This window comes from Portunus trituberculatus, chromosome 44 (genome assembly GCF_017591435.1).
Source record: "Portunus trituberculatus isolate SZX2019 chromosome 44, ASM1759143v1, whole genome shotgun sequence".
In the NCBI taxonomy this organism is placed as follows: domain Eukaryota; kingdom Metazoa; phylum Arthropoda; class Malacostraca; order Decapoda; family Portunidae; genus Portunus; species Portunus trituberculatus.
Genome location: NC_059298.1, coordinates 23,125,103 through 23,147,065, shown reverse-complemented (window position 1 = coordinate 23,147,065; position 21,963 = coordinate 23,125,103). Strand labels below are relative to the sequence as shown.

Sequence of the window (21,963 nt, the reverse complement as noted above, 5' to 3'; positions counted from 1 at the left end):
AATCAGTGAAGATCGGTCAGTGAGTTAGGATGGTTGAGCTTGTGTCCTGTGCTGAACTATGGTCCGAAAGTGTACATGAACATTTCGATCATCCAGCAAGCTTCGTTACGTGAATGGGTAGGCAAGTGGTCTATACGGAAGCATGGATATTGTGCGTGGTGTTGAGCTGGAAGGAGGAACGTATAACAAAGGAGATACCAAGGCAGCGTGCAATGGCTGGCTTGAGGTGAGGGTTGTCGACTTGGGTGCTTATATTACTATTCTTTTTCTTCTCATTCGTCATCTTGTTCTTCTTGTTCTTGTTGTTGTTCTTCTTCTTCTAGTACCTGAATATTATGATAATCTTAATAATGACTTGGAGTGGGGTGCATAACGAATAGTTTTAAGGGAGTGAACTCGTGATGGGGCCAGATAGGAAATGCGTCGAGCAATTGTGTTATTTAAATCCTGGTATTGTTCATGCATTTATATATTGAGTGGTTTTCTTATGGTGAATTACCTGTACGCAAAGCTCAGTTGTATTATAACTTGAATACGTAGAGCCAGACAGTCATTCTTCAGGCCGTGGCCGGTCACGTGACTAACCAGTACCACTGCTGCTGCCACGTAGTGTGCAGTCCTGCCTGAATAGCTCGTTAAGTGCATCATTGCCTGTTCTCTCGTTCGCGTTTATTTGGTAATATTTAGATTAAGTTTCTTGGATGTCAGTATATTGCATTTTAGACCGTCCTTGGATACGAAGGGCAGTGTAAGTAGTGTGTGTGTGTGTGTGTGTGTGTGTGTGTGTGTGTGTGTCACTACGGTCGTCTGCTTGTCATCCAGCCAGCCATCCCCATTACAGAGTGAGCTCAGAGCTCATAGACCGATCTTCGGATAGGACTGAGACAACAACACACACCACAAACCGGGAAAGCGAGGCCACAACTCCTCGAGTTACATCCCGTATCTACTTGCTGCCAGGTGAACATGGCTACACATTAAGAGGTTTGTGTTTGTGCGTTTGTGCGTGTGCGCTTGTGCGTGTGAGCGCCTTTATGGAAGAAGGCTATTGACCAAGGCAACAAATATTATATAAAAAGACTCATTTAATGTGTATATAGTAATAATGATAATAAGGATAATCTTACCAATAGCACCTCCTAACGAAGCAGTAAAATACTGACATTTAGTGATGAAGTAATTTATGCACAACACGTTACACATTTTTTTTGTGGTTTTGTGGCGGGCGGTCGTAGTGTGTCCTACACAAGCTCTCAAAGTTTGGAAGGTGCCTCCCAAAAACAGTCCACAATGACGACGGAGCTTGTCGCCCCGCTCGCGAGCTTGGAGAGTTCGGGTGTTGGTGAGCATGCGACCGCTGTGACTCCTTGGAGGGGTCTGTGGGCGTAGCTTCCCCGGCTAGAAGACATTTAGGTTAGGGTAAAGATCGTAATGGGTCTGGGGGGCGCAGCCCCCAGTTAGTTTGGTCTAGGGAGCGTCTTGCTAGAAGACGTTTAGGTTAGGTTAGGTTAGGGTAAAGACCCTAGAAGGGGGTCTGGAGGGCACAGTCCCCCAGCCAGTTTAAGGTAAGGGGATCCGTAGACTTTTTTGGGAACAAATTATGTTAAATTTGTGTTCCCCCTCAAAACCCCCGATACCCCATGTGCCTCCAAGCTTGCTGAGGGGGAAGGGGGTATTTGAAAATACTTAGGGGGTGCTATTGGTAAGATTTACCTAATAATGATAATAGCAATGTAATTAATAATGTTAATAATGGTAATTAACGGTTTATTGATAGGAACTCATAAAACATATGGAGCCAACGACTTACATTAAATCTGGAAAGAAAACATCATAAGTATTGAGAGTACCACCAAACAAGACTAGGAGTGAGATCAGTGGTTATTAATCAGCCTGACTATAGACTGTAGACAGCCATGTACTTGTGGTCGGTGCTTGTTGCAGGCAGGTAGGGCTCTTCCCTGTGTCGGTGCACCTGCAGGTCGCGGTGGCGAGGGCCGAGGGTAATTAATTTGAGACAAAGGTGCCTGAGGCTGGCGGCGTCGTGGGTAACGAGGGTGGTGAGGTGCAGGATGGCAAGGGCGACATTGCAGGTGGTGTTCGTGGTACCAAGAATGATCTAACTTTGCGGTTCTTAATCTGGAGCGTGCCTTCTCTAGAGGGGAGTCAGTAATTTCCAAGGAGGCGCGAGCCCTCGGGAAAAAGCAAGAATTTCTCTAATTATTTTTGTCATTATCTTAAGGAGAGCATGGTCGAGTAATGAAGTTTATGAAAAATGCAAAAGTATCGCCTTATAACTCTAGTTTTCTATAGTCTTTAAAATTTGGGAGGGAATTAATTGTATACATATATGCAAAAGGGGGGAGGGGCGTGGAGAAAAGGACAAATTCCTAGACGGGCGTGGTAGTAAAATGGTAAAGAACCACTGATCTAACTTTTCTGGGTCTTCTTGAGGCGGCCGAGCTGGGTGGCGGTGAGATAAGCAGGCCAGGCAGGGGAAGCCTAGGTTACCCGAACATGTTGAAAATGGTAGTTAAGTGAGGAGCGGGAACATTGAAGGACTTAATTAAGCCGCCGTTGCATGGATGAGGCAGAGCTCACTACGCTGTTGGTGTGCGGGTCCAAGGTGAGTGTTGTCACGGTGGCGCCGAGCAGCTTGGTGGAGCGGACAAGGTTGACAGCATGGTGTTGCCCGGTGTGAGGTCGGGCGCTGGATGGTTTAGTGGAAAAATCAAACTGCGTAGGAAGTGTGTGTGTGTGTGTGTGTGTGTGTGTGTGTGTGTGTGTGTGTGTGTGTGTGTATACTGAATATACTTATTCCCAACGATACAAAAATTCATTGAAACTAAGTGGAACATTATTTTTTCTCACTTTCCCTTGCTGTTTCATTATATAATTGTAGTGTTCTCACTTCTCTCCCTCAGGTGCGGCAGACACTGAGGTGCATGGAGTCACTTGGGTGGGGGGTGAGCGTGTCTGTGACAAGTCTGTGTGTCACGCCTGACACTAAGGCACGGCACGATCACCTGAACAGTACACGTGACTCGTAACCCTTGCATTGCTATGGCCAGAATAGAATGTACCTGTGACTCAGTGTTGGCTGGCTGAAATTGCCTTTAGAAATGATAAGTGCAATGTGGAATAAGGGTTATTGTGACTCCATGCAACTTCGCCACCAGCTGCAAAATCAAGGTAAATAACACTTCCTGTGGTTGAATTTCATATTTATTACAGACGCTTCAGTATTTCATCTACTTTATTACATGTTGCGTTGCGTTGCGTTGCGTTGCGTTGCGTTGTGTTGCTTTGCTTCACCCGCTCTTCGGTGTTATGTGTTCGTGAACGAAAACAAGACGGGTTTGTTTCGTGAATCTTTACCTTTATTTATTTACTTATCTATTCATTTATTCATCTTTATATTATACTCCCTTGAATATGGTATGTAGTTCATGTATCTTATGTGGCGGGGTATTTGAATATCTCTTCTTCTTTAATGTATTCTGCATCATCATAAAAAAGTATGCGTGTGTGTGTGTGTATATATATATATATATATATATATATATATATATATATATATATATATATATATATATATATATATACACACACACACACACACACACACACACACACACACACACACACACATGATGGAGGATGACTAAAAAGATACAGGGAATGAGGGATATTCCCTATGAAGAGAGACAGAAAAAACTCAATCAGCATTCCTTAGAGAGACGTAGGTTAAGAGGAAACTTGATAGAAGTATTAAGTGGTATAAGGGTTTTAACAAAAAGGACATGAATGTAGTTCTTAGGATCAGTAGCGGGGACAGAACCAGAAATAATGGGTTTAAACTTGAAAAATTCAGGTTTAGGAAAGAAATGAGAAGAAACTGGTTTTCAAACAGAGTGGTTGATGAGTGGAACGGTCTTAGTGGTCATATATATATATATATATATATATATATATATATATATATATATATATATATATATATATATACACACACACACTATGCCAATTTGATGGTTGTATAGAAAGGAAAAAAGTAAGAAAAAGATATTATATTCTCCTGAACAATGCACGTGTACTTGTATATATGATAAAAGCGACAAATATTTACCTACCTTTACCTTTTATACTTTTTCCTGTTCAGTTCATAATATTTGCACCTTGGCTTGTGGGTGACGTTGCGGTGTGTTTCTTAGTAAAGCAGTGGGTGGCTGGGTGATGTCATTGCTCTGTATTCACGTGTGTAGAGCGTCGCCTCGCCGCGCCGCTCCTCGCCCACTCACAGCTGGGATTGAACCCTCTGACTCCGTGACTAAGATTGATGCAGGAGGATGGTGTTGGTGTAATATTTGTGGTGTTACTACTGTAGGTGATGTACACACACACACACACACACACACACACACACACACACACACACACACACACACACACACACACACACACACACGTTTAACCTTTTCACAATACCAAATGCATCGATTTTTTTTATATATATTTTACATGTCATTAGAAAAAAAAAGTCAAATTAGCAATGATGATAATTCTTAACTAACTTTGTTCTCAAGGCTGTTACAAATAATTTAGTTACTGTTACACACTTATCCAGCGCAATTACACTATTATTATTTTTTTATTTTTTTTTTTTAACCCATGACTACACTGTGATTGAATGAGGCAGGGAAGGAAGGTTTAAGTATGTGTGTCTTAGTGAATGGCTTGTGTTTTTGGGTTAACTGCTCAATCCTTAGGTAATAGTAATGTGTGATCTTTGCAGCGCTGTTCTGAGAGAGAGAGAGAGAGAGAGAGAGAGAGAGAGAGAGAGAGAGAGAGAGAGAGAGAGAGAGAGAGAGAGAAACAAGCTCTCTCTCTCTCTCTCTCTCTCTCTCTACAAGTAAAGCGATATATAAATAAAAACAGCACTTTTCACACATACAATAACCAGCAACTAGGCGGGTTATCGGAGCGGTCTCGTCATGAGTCAGGATGGCCGAGCGGTCCAAGGCGCTGCGTTCAGGTCGCAGTCCGGTCTTCCGGGCGTGGGTTCGAATCCCACTCCTGACAATACATTTTTCTCAGCCATCCTTAAATTTTTCTCGTGTTGTGTAGGATACTTGTAACAATAGGAAGCACGTGTGATGCTCCGTAGTGCCGGTATTAGTATGAGAAGTAGGGGCAAGGGTGAGAAAGTGTTGTGAGGCCAGACAGCTGCATCGCGGGGAGTGTGGTGGGGCGGGGCACGGTGCCAGAACAGTGTGTGGCGTAGAACATTATTTTGACACACCTCTGCGCTGCTCCTCCAATACATTGAAATCACACGAGTTTTTTTAGGCTGTTTTAATGTTGTTAGTGATAGGTTAACAAGATTCCTGCCTTGCTAATTGGTAAAACGCTCGTAGAAACCTGGCTAGTGTAACTCCTTCAATGCTGGGACACATTTTTACCTATAGATTTGTGTACGATTAGACCATATTAGTGACATTAGAAAGGGTCTATAGAGATCAGAAGATTGATGGCCACAGTCATTACATAAGTTTCTGAATCTGTTTAAAATCACTAAATAGTAAGCGGAATGAATATGGAAACGCTGTCATGGTACACAAGGGCTTACAAATAATAGTGTTGAGAGAGCAAAGTGTCAGAATATATACCTTACCGTCGTGTGAAAGTAAGGGTCATACTCATATTCTTAATCGCTTTGTGCTTTCTTTCATTAGAACTATTGTTAAAGGCCACAGATGATTTAGTTAAGTTCTCATGGGGAATTTTTCGTTTTCTTTTTACTTTATATATGAAGAAACCTGGTTGAACTTTGACTACACCGGAGGAAAACACTATTAAAATAATGAGGTTTGACCCACTTCTGGAAACACTGCTAGTCGCCTTTATTTTATTATTTTTTTCCCCAAGTAATATTTTCAAAGTTTGTTGAGGTCACGAAGATTGCGTGTGTTCAAGGGGTGTTCAGAAAGATTTTTTGGTAAATGTTGCTGGGTTAAAGTGACGAAACGTTTATTAAAAGTTCGCTGCTAAAAGGAAAAAAAAAGAGAACGAGTTATTGTCACCATAAAAACATCGCCTGGTGAACGTTGCCCGGTAAACGTTAAAATGATGAAACGTTGAAGAGTTCGTTGCTGAAGGAAAAACAGAACAACCACCAAAACATCACATAATAGAGGAATTATTTCTAAGGGTAAGAAAAAACAAAAATGAAAATAACGTAAACAAAGGAATTATAGCTAAAGGTAAAAAAAGAAGACAACGAAAGTAAAAACATGAATGAAAAAAGTGAAAATGAAAATAGCATAGAAGAATTCTGACTAAAGGTAAGAAAAAGAACAATAAAGATAAAAACATTATTAACTCCTTTAGTACTGGGACGCATTTTTATTTTGAGTTTCGGGTGTGACTAGACGATTTTATTAACATTAGGAAGGATCAATGGATCTCATAACATTAATGGCCAGAGTCTTCACTATTTTAATCCTCACGTAAGATCCTGAAGCTGTATAAAATCACCAAATTGTAAGCAGAATGAATATGGAAACTTGTCCTGTACTGGAGTGTTCAAAATTAAAAAGAAAAAAAAAACATGAATAATGATTAGGGCAACAAAACTAAAAACAAAGTAGATACATGAAAAAAATAATAGGTAGCAATAAATGAATAAATAACAAATAAGAAGGAAGAGAAGACGCCAATAACGAAAGAGAATATCCGTAAGTACGAGAAGAAGAAGTAAGAGAAAACAAAGAGACAAAGACAAAGAAGTGGGCATGTCAAGTGAAAATAACATAAATAATAGTAAAAATAAATAAATAGCAAATGAAAACTATCAGAAGATTATAAAACAGTAAAAGAGAATACACATAATAAAAAAGAGACCAAAAGGTAGAGAAGAAGAAAAGAAAGCCTCAAAATAATGTAAATAACAGAAGAAAATAAGTAGATAGCAAATAAGACTCAAGGAGGATATTTTAACGTGTACTGTATGATTGAGAGAGAGAGAGAGAGAGAGAGAGAGAGAGAGAGAGAGAGAGAGAGAGAGAGAGAGAGAGAGAGAGAGAGAGAGAGAGAGAGAATAATTACAGTAAAAATGACACATAACTAAGCAATAGGAATGAGATTAACAAAGAGAACATCCAATCCAAATTTCGAGAAGAGGTAAGAACTAACAACAAGAGTAATAGACATAAAAAAAGTGAAAATAAAAATAAGTAAGAGAAATAAGTAAATAAATAGCAAATAATACTGACATCTCTCTCTCTCTCTCTCTCTCTCTCTCTCTCTCTCTCTCTCTCTCTCTCTCTCTCTCTCTCTCTCTCTCACCGGTAACCTTGTCACGAATACTCTGCGTGACGTCACCCTTGATGTCCCCGCCCACCACACCCCGCCTCCACACACCCCTGTCCTCTCATCCCCCCCTCCTGCCGCCCCTAGCCCACCGCCCCCGTGTGCCCGTGATTAGTGTGCGCCCTGGGATGGGGAGGAGGGGAGATGAAAGTGAAAGGGGAGAGTAGGATGGAAAGTGGGGGTGATGGATGGGGGTGGGAGGGAGTGTAGGGATGAAGGTGGAGGTGAGGGGAAGGGAGGTGATAGTGGGGAGGATGGGAGGGAGTATGGGATGATGATGGGTGAGGATGGGAGGGAGTGTGGGGATGATGATAAGGGCGGGGTGGGAGGGAGATGGGGAGGTGGAGGAGGGAAGGTGTGGTGGGGATCATGGTTGGGGGTAGGAGTAGGAGGGCGTGTGGGGATGATGGTGGAGGGGAGGGAAGAGGAGGGAGAGACAACTTGATTATAAATTTGATGGAAAGGAAAATATAATTAGCAACTTTACACGTTTTTTTTCAGGTTAGGAAATTATATTGAGTAGTGTATGAGAGAGAGAGAGAGAGAGAGAGAGAGAGAGAGAGAGAGAGAGAGAGAGAGAGAGAGAGAGAGAGAGAGACCAGTTATTTTTTAGCTGGACCCTACAGGAAAGTCATTAGCTTCGTGTTAGCTCTGTTGTGTTTATTGAAGCTCAAGCCACTCTCTTATATGTGAGTGGAACGTTAAGTAGACTATAATCACATGGGCTGAGTCATCAAAATAGTTTATTGAGTTAGTATGGTAAGGTTAGGTTAGATTAACCCCTTCAGTACCATGACGCGTTTCCATATTCATTCTGCTTACTGTCTGATGATCCTATACATCTTCCCAAACTCATGTGGGGATTAGAACAATGAGTCCAGCCATTATTCTATTCTAAATTAGGTTAGGTTTGGCAAAGTTAGGTTAAATTATTGAAAGAAAAGTTAGGTTAGGTAAAGGTTAAGTTAGATTGGGTTAGGTTAAGTAAAGTTGCATTAAATAAAGGTAAGGTTAGGTTAGGTTTAATAAGAGACAGGTTAGGTTAGGTAAGGTTAATTAAGAAAAATAACAGGTTAGGTTAGATTGGGTTAGGTTAAGTAGGGTTTGGTTAAATAAAGGTAAGGTTAGGTTAGGTCTAATAAGAGATAGGTTAGGTTAGGTTAGGTGAATTTGCGTTAATTCGGTTACCGTTCAAATCCTGCCTGTCGAGAAATGCGTCCTATGTGATATGTTGTTGTAGTTTTTTTTTATTTATTCTCTTTTTATTTCCATAAGCTAAGTGTAAGAAACAAACTTCTTAAAGAACAACCCGCTAATTGCTGTCCTCTCTTCAAGGCAGAGAGCAGAGGACCTTATAAAGTCTTGTGGCAAAGTAGCTCTTACACGGAGTCACTTTTTCAAGGAGCTCCAGTCAAGGGCATGGAACACAGGCGCCGCAAGTGTTTAATGTAACACCAACACCACAATTGGAATCAAGTTATCATTAAATCTTATTCTTGCAGCATGAAACACTTCTCTGCATTAAAAGCCTTGTATGGAACCTTTGTCATTACCATGAAGGAAAATTGTTAAAAAAATAATATATTTTGAACTCTTTAAATGGAACAGTGTGTGTGTTTAATAGCAACACCACCATTGGATTTAAGTCTTCATTTAATCATATTCTTATAATATGAAGCAGTTCTCTACATTAAAAGCCTTGTATGTAATCTCTATCAGTAAAATTAAGTTAAAAATAATATAATTATAAAAGTTATAAAAGAATATAAAAAGAATATAAATAAGAACTCTTTACATGAACAGTGTGTGTTTAATAGCAACACCACCGTTGGAATAAGAACATTGTTTAATCCTACTCTTATGGTATGAAACACTTCTCTACATTAGAAGCCCTTTACGGAATCTACCAGCAATGTGAAGGAAAATTTAGTTAAAAGATAGATTTTCCAAACATTCTCTCTCTCTCTCTCTCTCTCTCTCTCTCTCTCTCTCTCTCTCTCTCTCTCTCTCTCTCTCTAAGAATTGAATATAAATATAAATATGAATTATGTGTAATGACTTATAACATTTTGAATGAGAGAATTCCGCACCATATTCTTCCCCTACCAAAACTCAGTGATCTACGGCTTCTTCCTACCAGACAACAGAATCAACTGTATATCCCTCACACTAACACACTGGGGCTCGCTCAGCACTGGTGGCCGCGCCACGCCTGTGGAATAGCCTTCCCGCTTGTCTCAGGAATGCCGCCACCGCTTCTTCTTTTAAACGACAGTTGCTACGCCACTTTTTAGTGCAACAGTTTAGTACTCCATAACTATTGTACAAATTAAGTGTTTTCTTGTTTTACTATGTTTTTAATTTATTTTGATTATTTGTAGACTTAGTGTTTTATTTTTCTTATATAATTTTACTCATTGTCGTTTTAAGACATTAGTTTTACCGTTCTAAAGATTTTAGTGCATATAGTATAGTCTATCTACTTTTTATGTATTTGTGATTTTTCCTATATAGAATCTTAACTGTTGTTTACATGTTGTCTGACCCAATGTTTATATGCTGTAAACACCATGTAAGGAATAACCATTGTATTATATAATGGAATAAACATTCTGATTCTGATTCTGATTCTGATCCTCTCTCTCTCTCTCTCTCTCTCTCTCTCTCTCTCTCTCTCTCTCTCTCTCTCTCTCTCTCTCTCTCTCTCTCTCTCTCTCTCTCTCTCTCTCTCTCTCTCTCTCTCTCTCTCTCTCAATGAATGAATGAGTGAATAAATTAATGTGTGTGTGTGTGGATAATGTTCGAAGTGTCAGTGCAAGCATCAACCATCTAACATTACTAATACTAAGGTGGACAAGCTCGGCAGTGTAGCTCAGTAGGGAGTATTCAGTGAGGTAGCGAGGTTTGTTTTGTCCTGAGTAGAGAGGCAGGTCACGGATGTAGGGAGTATAGGAGAGGTCTGAAGGTGCAACGTTGCGGTGAATTAATTGTAAGAGCTAGCTGAGGACAGGTAATTTGTTAGGTTAGTATTTTTAAACGCTTTTGCTCTTAAATCAGGAGTTTTAAAAGGTTCTTATCTTCATTTAATACTTTTTTCCGGTGTGTGTGTTTTATTTATTTTTTTTTACGGGTGTTGGTTAATCCTAGTTGAATCTATCACTAGAATCACACAGACACACACACAAATAAATAAATAAATTAAAAATAAAATAATGTAGAGAAAATAAATACAAAAATGAAAATAAGAACAAAAACTCCTATCTGCTGTAGTGCTTTATTCCCTCAGCCTTATCCTGTCACCCCCACTAATGCAAGAGCTAACCAGTATTCCCAATCATTCATCTCTTTCTGTGGTAAACGCTGGACTCCCTGCCTGCTTCTATATTTGTCCCTTCCTATAACGTGAACACTACCAAGAGGAAGGTTTCAAGACTCTTATCCTATGGCTTTGGCTGACCCTTTTGTCTTCGCATCGCCCTGATAGTTCAGTAGGCACCTTTTTTTATTTTAATTTTTGTTACCCTTGCCTGCGCTCTTCTTACATAAAAAGAAGCTCTATTATCAATTAAAAGAGGCAAGACAGCCAGATTTGTAGGGAAACGGTGACTGATAGCAGGAACACTTTCTAAGGGAGGCACAAGTAGTATGAGTGTTCAGGAGACAGTTTGTATATGGGAGTTGTGTTTAATAAGTGATATCTTTCCTTTTTATGTAAGAGGAGAAAACTGGCCAAGGGCAACAAAAGCCATCAAACAAAAACCCACTGAGATGACAGGTCCCGAACAGGTTTGAGAATGTCAGCGAAAAAATGGAATAAATGTGTTGAAACCTCCTTAAATGAGTTCAGGTTATAGGAAGATGGAAATACAGGAAAAGATAGGGAATTCCAAAGAAAAGTATGAATGAGAGAGTACTAGTTAACTTTTGTATTAGAGAGGTGTATAGAATAGAAGTGACAAAAAAAAAAGTCTTGTGCAAAGAGGCCGCGGGAGTAAAGGAAGCATTCAGTCAGCAAGATCTGAAGAGCAGTTGGCATGAAAATAGCGGTAGAAGATAGCAAGAGATGCAACATTGGGGCGGTGAGAAAGAGGCTGAAGACCGTCAGTCTGAGGAGAGGAATTGATAAAGCCTCAAATCTGTGAGAGTGACAGTACAAGTAATGCAGGTTTTTTTTTTTTTTTTTTTTGTTGGGAAGAGGGCCAGCCAAGGGCAAAAAAAAGAAAGTTAGAAAAAGGCCCACTTGAGCGCTGGCTCTCCAAAGAGTTCAAAAAGTGCCAAAACCATCAGCCAGAATTAGGGGAGCAAATGCCTCTATACCTCCCTCTTAAAAGAAGACAAGTTGTAGGAATTCGGAAATACAGATGCAGGGAGGGAGTTCCAGAGTTTACCAGTGAAAGGGATGAATGATTGAGCGTACTGGTTAACTCTTGTAATAGAGAGTTGGACAGAATAGAGATGAGAGGAAGAAGAAAGCCTTGTGCAGCGTGGCCGCAGGAGGAAGGGAGGCATGCAGTTAGCAAGATCAGTAGAACAGTTACCATGAAAATAGCGATAAAATATAGAAAGGGATGCAACATTTCGGCGGTGAGAAAGAGACTGAAGACAGTTAGTCAGAGGAGGGAGTTGATGAGACGAAGAGCTTTCGATTCCACCCTATCAAGCAAAGCTGTGTGACTGGAACCCCCAAACATGCGAAGAGTACTCCATACAGGGACGGATAAGGCCCTTATACAGAGTAAGCAGTTGGAGGGGCGAGAAAAACTGTCGGAGACGCCTCAGAACACCTAATTTCATAGAAGCTGTTTTAGCAAGAGATGAGATGTGAAGTTTCCAGTTAAGATTATGAGCAAAGGACAGACCGAGGATATTCATTGTGGAAGAGGAGACAGTTGAGTGTCATTGAAGAAGAGGGATAGTTGTCTGGAAGGTTGTGTCGAGTTGATAGATGGAGGAATTGAGTTTTGAGGCATTGAAAACTACTAGATTTTCTCTGCCCCAATCGGAAATCTTAGAAAGATCGGAAGTCAGGCGTTCCGTGGCGTCCCGCGTGATCTGTTAATTTCCTGAAGGGTTGGACGTCTCTGAAAGAACGTGGAAAGATGTAGGTGGTATCATCAGCGTAGGAGTGGATAGGGCAAGAAGTTTGGTTAAGAAGGTCATTAATGAATAATAGAAAGAGAGTGGGTGACAGGACAGAACCCTGAGGAACACCACTATTAATAGGTTTAGGAGAAGAACAGTAGCCGTCTACCACAGCAGCAATAGAGCGGTCGGAAAGGAAACTTGAGATAAAGTTGCAGAGAGAAGGATAGAAGCCGTAGGAGGGCAGTTTTGAAATCAAAGCTTTATGCCAGACTCTATCAAAAGCTTTTGATATGTCTAACGCAACAGCAAAAGTTTCACCGAAATCTCTAAAAGAGGATGACCAAGACTCAGTAAGGAAAGCCAGAAGATCACCAGTAGAGCGACCTTGACGGAAGCCATACTGGCGATCAGACAGAAGATTGTGAAGTGACAGATGTTTGAGAATCTTCCTATTCAGGATAGATTCAAAACTTTAGACAAGCAAGAGATTAAAGCTATAGGACGGTAGTTTGAGGGGTTAGAACGGTCACCCATTTTAGGAACAGGCTGAATGTAGGCGAACTTCCAGCAGGAAGGAAAGGTAGAAGTCGATAGACAAAGTTGGAAGAGTTTGGCCAGGCAAGGTGCAAGCACAGAAGCACAGTTTTTGAGAACAATAGGAGGGACCCCATCAGGTCCATAAGCTTTCCGAGGGTTTAGGCCAGCAAGGGCATGGAAAACATCATTACGAAGAATTTTGATTGTAGACATGAAATAGTTAGAGGGAGGAGGAGAGGGAGGGACAAGCCCAGAATCGTCCAAGGTGGAGTTGTGAGCAAAGGTTTGAGAAAAGAGTTCAGCTTTAGAGACAAGAGATGGCAGTGGTGCCATCAGGATGAAATAAAATAGGGAAAGATGAAGACGTGAAGTTATTGTGGTGTTATAAAGTACTAAATGTGTAATAGTGATACTAGTAGTACAATGCAAGTTAGTGTAGTGCTTATTTATACCTGTAACCACGTACAGTGTCTCATTACCTGCCTGTAATGAGTATAGGTGTTTATTTCAAGTTGATCAATGGTTCTAGCTTCACATTGTTTCTTGCCTTTCTTCCTTCTTCTTGTAAGTTCTGGATTGAAGTAAAGTGAAATTTGTTGCAGTACAATATTCACACGCTTAAAATATGCCCTGTGAAAGAGATCAGTTGCAGTGGCTTTTGAAATGTGAGTACAATACAGTACTGTATATAGCCTGGAAAGAAGTCATGGTGGAAGAAAGTATTGGTGAATGCTGAAATGAAATCATGGAAGGAAGAAAGTGTTAGTGAATGCTGATTGGGTCTGAAAGGAAATTTTCATGATTACGAACCAGTTAATGAATTAACTGCTGTATAACGTCTCTTGAAATAATAGAATGGAGAATGAGGAGAAAGAAAGATTTGATTTTCAAGATAATTTTCATGACTGCAAGCTGGCTTACTATTAAGATAAAATGTAGTATAGTTGATAAAATAATGGCAAGGAAGTTTGATATCCGGATGTTGATGAGGTTTTCAAGGGCGTGTTGATGATTACACATTTATATAACCATTCCATAACCGCAATACGTAGAGCCTCATTAAACCAAAGTATGGAAGAAGAGATGGTTTAGTGGATGTTGATGAGATTTCCAGTGTTTGCACGATTACAGTGACAGTTCAACAGTCTCTAATGAGAAGAGCCAGAAGTTTTCAAGGTACTTAAATGACTTATCTTACTACTACCACTACTAGGTTAACAAGACAAATGTGCAGTAACATACTCGCTGTAAGACAAATAGAAAGTGTACGCGTGAGTTTGATGATGTACACACACACACACACACACACACACACACACACACACACACACACACACACACACACACACACACACACACACACACACACACACACACACACACACACACACACACACACACACACACACACACACACACACACACACACACACACACACACACACACACACACACACACACACACAGGATGTTCCAGATCAAACAGTGAAACACACACACACACACACACACACACACACACACACACACACACACACACACACACACACACACACACACACACACGGCAGATCAAACAGTGAAACACACACACACACACACACACACACACACACACACACACACACACACACACAGCAGATCAAACAGTGAACGAGTGGCATTAAGATGAGCGCCACGCAGAGGCGCAGGGCCCGCCGCAAGGCCCTGGCTGCACTTCGCAAAGCCTCTCAGGGAAATGAGGCTCCTGCGGCAGCGGCCGCCGAGACCAGCCAGCCTGACGACAGCGATAGTAGCGAGCAGCCTCAGGAACCCGACGGGATGCCCGCTTGGCCCGCGTCCTACGTGGGGCGCATGGGAGCGACGGGCGTGGCTCCGTGCTTGACGCTTCCATGGCCGCAGCGATTTACAGCGGCACAAGCGCGACGAGGCGACGCCGGGCCCGCTGTAAGGCTTTTAACCGCGCGTGCGAAGAGCGAGGCACGGCTCGCTGCGACTATCGATCAAAGACCGACTCGTTCACTCCGCTTTAATTTTTTTGTTGGCTCAACGGAAATGCGTTAACGTTTTGTTCCGCTAGTTCAGTTTATAAGGATTCGTCTCTATCATCATCATCATCATCATCATTACTATTATTATCATTATTTCTACTACTACTACTACTACTACTACTACTACTACTACTACTACTACTACTACTACTACACATTTTGGCATGCGTTATTCATATTTCTTGGTTTTCCATTGTATTCTCACAAACATTGCAATGATCAGACTGTTCAGACAGCGAGGCGGGGCTGGGCGGGGCGGGGCGGGACGGGGTGAGGCGGGACGGGGGGGCGAGAACTGGGTCTGGATCGGTATTCTCGTCTGGCCGTAAGGTCTCCACAGAGCCCCGCAGGCTAGTGGCGCGCCAGCACGCCCCCCAGGCAGCAAGGAATGTAGTTATGGTCTTGGGCAAGAGAGGGGCGTTGGGTGAAGCATCTTGTCACGGGATGAAAGCACCAGCTTCACGAGAAGGCTTGTTGTTTAAAAGTAAAAAGCTGTGATCGCAGGGGGCGCCCGGGTTTGAACCGGGGACCTCTCGATCTGCAGTCGAATGCTCTACCACTGAGCTACACCCCCTTGGCAGTATAGGTCCTGTGTCAGTGTTAAGAACAGGTGTTGTTCATCACAACACACCTGTGACTCAGAGCTTTCACACGGGCCGCCGTCACGCCTCACAAAACCTCCTAACGCAGGGAATTCCTGCAGCTCATAATCTTCTAATGTATGTTTTGCTGTCACCATTCTGAGTGGCGTCCAGAGCACAGGCGAAGGATTTACCTGTCTTGCGAAATCCTTGGGCTGCGAAAAATTTATTAGTTTGCCTTCTCTCTCTCTCTCTCTCTCTCTCTCTCTCTCTCTCTCTCTCTCTCTCTCTCTCTCTCTCTCTCTCTCTCTCTCTCTCTCTCTCTCTCTCTCTCTCTCTCTCTCTCTCTCTCTCTCTCTCTCTCTCTCTCTCTCTCTCTCTCTCTCGGTCTGTGTTGGCAAATATAAGCATTTTTAACATTACCAATGATCTATTTGGGATCATCTAATTTTTCATGTTTTCATTACCTTTACATTCTCAAGTTTTGTCCTTCCTTCATGTTTTGATCTTTAGATATCAATCCCGAGCAGGTCCGAGAGAGTTAGCCAAGGGAGAGGGAGAAATGTCTTGAAACTTCCTTCTTAAATGAGTTCAAGGCATAGGAAGATGAAAATACAGAAGTAGGTAGAGGGTTCCAGAGTTTACCAGAGAAAGGTATGACTGATTGAGAGTACTGGATATCTCTTGCATTAGAGAGGTGGACAGAATAGGGGTTAGAGAAAACAGAGTCATGTGCAGTGAGGCCGTGGGAGGAGAGGAGGAGTGTAGTTAGCAAGATCAGAAGAGCAGTTAGCAAATAGATAGTGGTAGAAGATAGCGAGAGGTTTGTCGGGCAGATTGGCATTGGTTTGTTCTCCCCTGCACTAACTTGGGGAGGTTTTATCACTGGGGAAGGCACAGGCACTCTTTCACAGGGAGACACTGTATTATTGCGCTGTGAAAGGTTAACTATATTTGTTTTTGACGTTGTGTTAAAGTAAGTGAACTCTGGAACTCCCTACCTGCTTCTGTATTTCCAACATCCAAAGACTTGACTTAATTTTACCCCTTCAATACTGGGACACATTTTTACCTTTACGATCTGAAGAGCAGTTGCCATGAAAATAGCGGTAGAAGATAGCAAGAGATGCAACATTGTGGCGGTGAGAAAGAGGCTGAAGACCGTCAGTCTGAGGAGAGGAATTGATAGGGTCTTAAATCTGTGAGAGTGACAGTACAAGTAATGCAGGTTGATGTGGTGTTATAAAGTACTAAATCTGTAATAGTGATACTAGTAGTACAATGCAAGTTAGTGTAGTGCTTATTTATACCTGTAACCACGTACAGTGTCTCATTACCTGCCTGTAATGAGTACAGGTGTTTATTTCAAGTTGATCAATGGTTCTAGCTTCACATTGTTTCTTGCCTTTCTTCCTTCTTCTTGTACGTGGTGGAAACATAATGGTGGCTCAGATGTTTGCTGTTTTGTCTTGGCCTTGGAAAGAATTGATTTTGAAAAGTTCTGGATTGAAGTAAAGTGAAATTTGTTGCAGTACAATATTCACACGCTTAAAATAGGCCCTGTGAAAGAGATCAGTTGCAGTGGCTTTTGAAATGTGAGTACAATACAGTACTGTATATAGCCTGGAAAGAAGTCATGGTGGAAGAAAGTATTGGTGAATGCTGAAATGAAATCATGGAAGGAAGAAAGTGTTAGTGAATGCTGATTGGGTCTGAAAGGAAATTTTCATGATTACGAACCAGTTAATGAATTAACTGCTGTATAAAGTCTCTTGAAATAATAGAATGGAGAATGAGGAGAAAGAAAGATTTGATTTTCAAGATCATTTTCATGACTGCAAGCTGGCTTACTATTAAGATAAAATGTAGTATAGTTGATAAAATAATGACAAGGAAATTTGATATCCGGATGTTGATGAGGTTTTCAAGGGCGTGTTGATGATTACACATTTATATAACCATTCCATAACCGCAATACGTAGAGCCTCATTAAACCAAAGTATGGAAGAAGAGATGGTTTAGTGGATGTTGATGAGATTTCCAGTGTTTGCACGATTACAGTGACAGTTCAACAGTCTCTAATGAGAAGAGCCAGAAGTTTTCAAGGTACTTAAATGACTTATCTTACTACTTCCACTACTAGGTTAACAAGACAAATGTGCAGTAACATACTCGCTGTAATACATAAATAGAAAGTGTACGCGTGAGTTTGATGATGTAAACACACACACACACACACACACACACACACACACACACACACACACACACACACACACACACACACACACACACACACACACACACACACACACACTCAGTCCTACCCGAAGATCGGTCTATGAGCTTTGAACTCGCTCCGTAATGGGGAAGACTCGCTGGGTGACCAGCAGACGACCAAGGTAAATTACACACACACACACACACACACACACACACACACACACACACACACACACACACACACACACACACACACACACACACACTTATTCACCTCTGCCTTAGTGAGGATGTTCCAGCTCCCACAAGTCTTGAATGAATCCATAGTAAAGCTGTGACGCGTGCATCTCGGCAGCTTGGAGCTGAGTGAGGCGGCTGAGCCAATGAGCTGCTTGATGTGAGGCGGCGCTCAGCCAATCAGCAAACATTTGCATAGTTTTTGTCAGTAAAAATTTTTGCACTGAACGTCCCAAGGTTCCGAGGGTATGTTGGATTAAGTACAAGACTGAAACATGTCTCAGGACTCACGACTCACCGCTGATGAGGAAAACACCCGGGGCTGCTGCGGCTGCTTCGGGTGGCTCCGTCGACTCTTCCGGAAGAAAAAGCGAGGGCGGCGCCAGAAACACAAGGATCCCGAGCTATCCTTGACGCCGCTGGCCAGCGATGGAGACGTCTTTGAAAATAACGAAGAGGCCTCCGAGGATGTTGGGGAGGCACGGCAGGATGACGAGGTGGTGAAGGAAGAGAAGGAGCCCAGGGTTGTTAAGACTTGGGCTGAGGAGGTAGACGAGGCAGAAGAGAAGGGTTTGGACGTGTTTGCGCCGATCAGCTGCCTCCCCAACACAGCGATCGTTCATCGCGATGCAGATGATGCCTCACCAGAAAAGGAGGCCACTGCAGCCACAGCGAGTGGCATTAAGATGAGCGCCACGCAGAGGCGAAGGGCCCGCCGCAAGGCCCTGGCTGCACTTCGCAAAGCCTCTCAGGGAAATGAGGCGCCTGCGGCAGCGGCCGCCGAGACCAGCCAGCCTGACGACAGCGATAGTTGCGAGCAGCCTCAGGAACCGGACGGGATGCCCATTTGGCCCGCGCCCTACGTGGGGGCGCATGGGAGCGACGGGCGTGCCTCCGTGCTTGAGGCTCCTGTGGCCACAGCGATTTACAGCGGCACAAGCGCGACGAGGCGGCGCCGGGCCTGCCGTAAGGCTTTTAACCGCGCGTGCGAAGAGCGAGGCACGGCTCGCTGCGACTACCGATCAAAGACCGACTCGTTCACTCCGCTTTAATTTTTTGTTGGCTCAACGGAAATGCGTTAACGTTTTGTTCCCCTAGTTCAGTTTATAAGGACTCGTCTCTATCATCATCATTACTATTATCATTATTTCTACTACTACTACTACTACTACTACTACTACTACTACTACTACTACTACTACTACTACTACACATTTTGGCATGCGTTATTCATATTTCTTGGTTCTCCATTGTATTCTCACAAACATTGCACTGATCAGACTATTCTTCGGGGCGGGCGGGGCGAGAACTGGGTTTGGATCGGCGTTCTCGTCTGGCCCTAAAGTCACCACAGAGCCCCGCAGGCTCGCGGCGGGCCAGCACGCCCCCCAGGCAGTAAGAAATGTAGTTGTGGTCTTGGGCAAGAGAGGGGCGTTGGGTGAAGCATCTTGTCAAGGGATGAAAGCACCAGCTTCACGAGAAGGCTTATTGTTTAAAAGTAAAAAGCTGTGATCGCAGGGGGCGCCCGGGTTTGAACCGGGGACCTCTCGATCTGCAGTCGAATGCTCTACCACTGAGCTACACCCCCTTAGTACAGGTCCCGTGTCAGCATTAAGAACAGGTGTTGTTCATCACAACACACCTATGACTCCCAGCTTTAACACCGGCCGCCGTCAAGCGCCACAAAACCTCCTAACACGGAATTCCTGCAGCTCATAATCTTCTAATGTATGTTTTGCTGTCACCATTCTGAGTGGCGTCCAGAGCACAGGCGAAGGATTTACCTGTCTTGCGAACTCCTTGGGCTGCGAAAAACTTATTAGTTTGCCTTCTACGCATTCTCTCTCTCTCTCTCTCTCTCTCTCTCTCTCTCTCTCTCTCTCTCTCTCTCTCTCTCTCTCTCTCTCTCTCTCTCTCTCTCTCTCTCTCTCTCTCTCTCTCTCTCTCTCTCTCTCTCTCTCTCTCTCTCTCTCTCTCTGTGGTCTGTGTTGGCAAATATAAGCGTTTTAACATTACCAATGATCTATTTGGGATCATCTAATTTTTCATGTTTTCATTACCTTTACATTCTCAAGTTTTGTCCTTCCTTCATGTTTTGATCTTTAAACGACACCAACCAAAAACAAGAAAAAATAGTAATCATGATTAGGATAATAAAAATAATAATAATAATAATAATGATAATAATAATAATGATACTGATAATAATAATAATAATAACAATGATAATGATAATAATGCTTAGACACACAGACACAGCACACTTGTTGTCTTAATTGGCAGCGGGGAGAATCCTCCTTGTGGGGAGTAGAGAGGTGAGCAGTGTACCGGCACACTGAGTAACAGTGCACCCAGGCGTTCCTCTCGTGGCCACCTCATTCAGTCCCCCAATACTTCACTCCATAGATAATGCCGCACTTGGTTCACCCACACTCACTTTATGCTCTTATGCCCCAGCTCCCTCAGCTTTGTATTTATTCTCTCTCTCCCTCTTTTTTTTTTTTTCTTTTCTCTCGTCTTCATGCGCGTCCTCCTTCTCCTCTTCCTCTTCCTCTTCCTCTTCCTTTCCTTTTTCCTCTCCTCCTTCCTCCTCCTCCTCCTCCTCCTCCTCCTCCTCCTCCTCCTCCTCCTCCTTCTCCTCTTCTTCTTCTTCTTCTTCTTCTTCTTCTTCTTCTTCTTCTTCTCCTTCTTCTCCTTCCTCCTTCTCCTCCTCTTCTCCTCCTTCTTCTTCTTCTTCTTCTTCCTTCTTCTTCTTCTTCTTCTTCTTCTTCTTCTTCTTCTTCTTCTTCTTCTCCTCCTCCTCCTCCTCCTCCTCCTCCTCCTCCTCCTCCTCCTCCTCCTCCTCCTCCTCCTCCTCCTCCTCCTCCTCCTCCTCCTCCTCTTTTTTACTAGTCTGCGTTACAGTACAGGTACAGTTAATTAGTACTAGTTCATCTGTGATTCTTCCTCATCACCGGTGACATCTAATAAACAAATATTCATTACAAGTTGAAGTGCTAGTCTTGAATCTGTGATAGTAATGGTACAATGCAGGTAGTCTAGTTTTTTTTTTTTTATGTAAGAGGGAAATTCCGGCCATGGGCAATATAAACGACTAAACAAAAATGCCGACTTAGATATCAATCCCCGAGCAGGTCCGAGAGAGTTAGCCAAGGGAGAGGGAGAAATGTCTTGAAACCTCCTTCTTAAATGAGTTCAAGGCATAGGAAGATGAAAATACAGAAGCAGGCAGAGAGTTCCACAGTTTACCAGAGAAAGGTATGACTGATTGAGAGTACTGGATAACTCTTGCATTAGGGAGGTGGACAGAATAGGGGTTAGAAAAACAAAGTCATGTGCATTGAGGCCGTGGGAGGAGAGGAGGAGTGTAGTTAGCAAGATCAGAAGAGCAGTTAGCAAATAGATAGTGGTAGAAGATAGCGAGAGGTATGTCGGGCAGATTGGCATTGGTTTGTCCTCCCCTGCACTGGCTTGGAGAGGTTTTATCACTGGGGAAGGCACAGGCACTCTTTCACAGGGAGACACTGTAGTATTGCGCTGTGAAAGGTTAACTATATTTGTTTTTGACGTTGTGTTAAAGTAAGTGAACTCTGGAACTCCCTACCTGCTTCTGTATTTCCAACTTCCAATGACTTGACTTCATTTTACCCCTTCAATACTGGGACACATTTTTACCTTTACGATCTGAAGAGCAGTTGGCATGAAAATAGCGGTAGAAGATAGCAAGAGATGCAACATTGGGGCGGTGAGAAAGAGGCTGAAGACCGTCAGTCTGAGGAGAGGAATTGATAGGGTCTTAAATCTGTGAGAGTGACAGTACAAGTAATGCAGGTTGATGTGGTGTTATAAAGTACTAAATCTGTAATAGTGATACTAGT

General features: G+C 42.6%; 3 non-coding genes across 3 annotated transcripts; 1 reads left to right on the top strand and 2 right to left on the bottom strand.

Annotated features, from left to right (window-relative positions):
• Nucleotides 1–4,998: 4,998 nt before the first annotated feature.
• Trnal-cag lies at nucleotides 4,999–5,082 on the top strand. The gene has a single exon. It is a non-coding gene; the product is annotated as a tRNA-Leu (tRNA).
• Nucleotides 5,083–15,546: 10,464 nt separating this feature from the next.
• Trnac-gca lies at nucleotides 15,547–15,618 on the bottom strand. Its single transcript has one exon. It is a non-coding gene; the product is annotated as a tRNA-Cys (tRNA).
• A 3,983-nt stretch (nucleotides 15,619–19,601) lies between these two features.
• Nucleotides 19,602–19,673, bottom strand: Trnac-gca. The gene has a single exon. It is a non-coding gene; the product is annotated as a tRNA-Cys (tRNA).
• Nucleotides 19,674–21,963: the final 2,290 nt, after the last annotated feature.